Below are 3895 nucleotides of genomic sequence, written 5' to 3'. Positions count from 1 at the left end.
GGCTCTGGGAATAAAAAGGTGAAAAGGGCACACATTGTGTCTTCCTTGTTTGGTGTAGAATTAGAGTTGATTTTCATAAACCTATCTTCTATTCTTTATTTCCTATTTGGTTTACTCTAACATTATATTTCTTGAGTGTGTGAAAGTTATCAGTATCAAAATGGAATGTGCATGTGCATCCCTGATGTGTCTGTGTGTGTCTAAATTTCCTCCTCTTATGTGGATGCCGGTCAGATTGTATCAGGGCCTGCCCTAATGGCCTCATTTTAATCTAATCATCCTTTAAAAGTCCTGTCTCCAAATACGGTCACATCCTGAGGCACTGGGTACTAGGGCTTCAACATATGAATTCTGGAGTGAGGGGGACACAGTTCAGCCCATAACAGATGTCAAACACTAATGTTAAATAAAGAAAAAAAACCTCCCTAACAAATAGAGCTGGGGAAACCCATGAAGAAAGGGTTCTCACACTACTATGCCTCACAATACAAACTGTCACAAAGAGTTCTGCAAAAAGCACAACCTAGCACAAAGGCCATCACAACCTTGCACAAAAAATAGTTCTGCATGGACATCTGCCTCGCAACTGCCCGTTCAACCCAGCCTGGCATCATCCCTGGTATTGGTATTTGTAGCCAAATAATATCATTTCAAATCAGTTGTGTAATCCTCCTCATTTGTCCTTTAAAAACCTTTGACTTCCTTTTCCGTCCTGAATATGCACATGGTTTACTATGAAATGCACACATATTCCCATTGCAATGCTCTATTCTCAAATAAGTAACTTTTACTTTAAGAGAGCCTCTCTATGTTTGTTACTTAGGTTAACAGTGTCTAGTACACACAAGGTAAGGGGATGTGGCAGCACAGGCATACGCAGATAATTTAGTTGAGGGTCAAGGCAAGTGTACAAATAGGTACAAAATGAAGTGAGATATTATGTGTCAATAGAGTAAACGAAAGTGCCATGAATATTAGAATAAGGCAGGAGAAACCAAATCGAGTTGGAAGGATCAGAAAAATCTTCATGCAGTGGCATTTGATAGATGGAGGATTTCAGGGAACATAATTGGCAGGCATCCCAACACAGGCATGAGTAAGGCCCTCCTGGTAGACTTATCCTTCAGGTCTGATTGGAACATTACCTACTCTGCGAAGACTGCCCGGTTAATCCTTTTCTGTGGTCTTCTAGCGCTGAACATTTTAGTTGGTTGGATCTCTTACTGCACTGTATTTGGTTAACCATTTGTCTCCTTCACTGGGTTGCAAGCTCCTCCTAAGAGAAAAGCCATGTTTTATGTAGGTTTATGCAACAGATGCAAAGGCCCCAGAAAACTCTGAGAGCTTGGAATCTAGGGAATGTTGTATTTATTTATTTTTAAGGGAAATTAGATCCAATTTGAACTTCTCACTAACTTGTTGAAAATCTGTCCGTTTGGGGAGTCCTCTTTGGCTGTCTTGGACTCCATGTTTGGATGGGGATCCACACCGCAGATCAACACCTTCTGATCCAGTTTTCTCAGCACCCTTCCCTGCTCCACAAGGTCATCAGGAACTTTGCATCTCTGCATGGCATGTCCATCCGGACACTTCCCTCTGCCAACGCTCTCTAACATGTTACACCATGCTGGGTGTGAGACTTCTGAGACCCGTTGTGTTTGGAGTTCTTCAAATTGTGTCTTGTTGTATCTACTCTCTCCCACTGCCAATCAACCTGTAAGGATGAACAAGGAAAAATCACAATTCTCCTGCCCTTCCTCCTCCTCATTTTCTGCCGTTTCTCCTCTCCCAGCTTTCTACTTTCCCACCCTATTCGCCAAGGCTCCTATATCATCTCCTCCTCTTTCTCTGGTATCGTTTGTGCTACCCTTCTATGGGACCATAATGAGAGAGTAGATTCAGAGAAAAAAATGTGTTACCACAAGGAGAAAATTCATCTTGAATACTTCAAAAGTAGTATCCAGCGTTACACAAATATGTGGCTGTGTATGTATGTATATTGTGTATGCACGTGTGGAATCACTAACTCTTTTAAAACTTTAAACATTCCAGAGTAACTTTTTTTATATAAACTGAAGTGTTTGTATCTATAGCATACTCCAGAAAACTGTAGAGTTACAGATATTTTTCTTTGTAAATAGAATATAAGCTTCTCACACAGAATCACTGTAACATTCTCTAAGTTAAAAGCTGAGAAATCATTATAGATAGCTCAAAAATGTTTTTCCTTTGAAACACAGCACTTATGGGCAAATAGGATCATTTGAAACCTAAGGAAAAAGTTGAGAAAATTCATCAATGTGAATAGACAACCAAAGACAACCATTTTATTTGGCCTAAAATGAAGTTACATTTTACGAGACTGAAGTTTAGCTTCAGGAAAGTTATAATAAAAACAAATAAGTGATTCACTTAGTGCTTTCTGTAATATAAAAATAAACTTCCCCCTCCATCTGAGTGACCCTTTTCTGGTTTTATACCCAAAAGCTCTAGCTGAGAGTAGACTCAAGTATTTTTTAAAGCTTTGATAGATGGGATATGCCGGGGTGAGTGGGAACAGAAGGCAAGGGAAACACCACTATTTTAAAACTGTGACATTTTATCAAGTTCTCCAAATGGAGGTTTAACTTGAACCATGTGGTCAAATTTTGTTCTATTTTAGGAAAATGTTCTTTGTGGGTTTTTGTAATGGTAAAGTCAAAAAGAATTCTATTCTACAGTGGGAATTCCAAAATAGTGGGAAAGGGCAAACAGCTCTGTAAGATGATGAAAAGTTTGTCTTCTAGATGATTCTGGGTCCTACCAAATCTCTGAGCATGATGTGTTTTGGAGGAAGGTTTTGAACTGAGGGATAGGGTTAGTGGATAAGGGAGAAATTGGATTTGCCTCTTGCTGGACCTCAAAAGACTTTAGAGGAACGAGACCCCAGGAAGGGAACCCACGACCAAAGGTATTTTTCTTTCAAAACCGAGGAATCCTGCCTGTAACATGTTGGCAGACCAACTTGCATCCCTTCGGCACCCCCATTTGCTCCATCCCCGTATTTTAGCTCAGAATGCTATAGCAGAATATGATAGACTGGGTGGCTTAAGCAACAAACATTTATTGGTCACAGTTTTAGGGGATGGAAACTCCAAGATCAAGGTGCTTGCAGGTTCTGCGTCTTGATTTTTGATTCATAGACAGCCATCTTCTCATCATCTCCTCATGTTGTCTCGCCAGACTAATCACTTCTTCATGCCTCTTCCTTATAAGGATACTAATCATTCCTGAGAACTCCACCCTCAAGACTTAATTACTTAATTACTAGCCAAAGCCTCACCTCCTAAGACCACCACATTGCAGATTCGAATTTCAACATATGAATTTGGGAGGAAAGAAAAAACATTAAATCCATAACACTCCCCATCCCATGTACCCTTCATGAAGGACGTTAGAAATATAGAAGACTAAGAAATCGCCTTTTTGTTTTTCTTTTTCTTCCTCCACTGTCATTCCTTCCTGTGCTTCCCATCCATCTCCTAGGTGTAAAGTACAGTCAGTTACAGAATCAGAGCCTAACCTGGTAACTTTTTCCTTCCCAGGATAGGCAAGGGAGGCAGCAACAGTCTGGAGAAACCAGCCATGGAGTTGGAACCAGAAGATGATTAGTTAAAGGGGCTCTGCAAACCAGAAAAAATGGGTGAAATATATAAACATTTTTCGGATCAAAAAAAAAATACTAGACTTCCAAAAATGAAACAGGATGCCAGCCCTAACTAATCTTGTTTGTTAAAGGAAGTGTGATCCTTGAAAGCCAAAGAAATTGAAAACGTTTGGGTGATAGTTACAAGGAACACAGACACACTGGGCAAACATGAAATACTATGAGTCTGTGGTATTTGGCCTGTAATGG

The 3895-nt window shown here is 40.0% G+C and overlaps 1 long non-coding RNA gene across 1 annotated transcript; it reads right to left on the bottom strand.

The window, feature by feature from the left end:
- Positions 1–911: 911 nt before the first annotated feature.
- On the bottom strand, positions 912–3695 carry LOC105493296 (uncharacterized). Its single transcript, XR_011620517.1, has 3 exons — positions 3563–3695; positions 1417–1714; positions 912–1276 (listed from the first exon to the last, which is right to left on the bottom strand). It is a non-coding gene; the product is annotated as an uncharacterized lncRNA (long non-coding RNA).
- Positions 3696–3895: the final 200 nt, after the last annotated feature.

This window comes from Macaca nemestrina, chromosome 3 (assembly GCF_043159975.1).
Source record: "Macaca nemestrina isolate mMacNem1 chromosome 3, mMacNem.hap1, whole genome shotgun sequence".
Taxonomy (NCBI): Eukaryota; Metazoa; Chordata; class Mammalia; order Primates; family Cercopithecidae; genus Macaca; species Macaca nemestrina.
The sequence above is the reverse complement of the archived record's forward strand: the minus strand, read 5'-3'. Positions and strand labels throughout refer to the sequence as shown.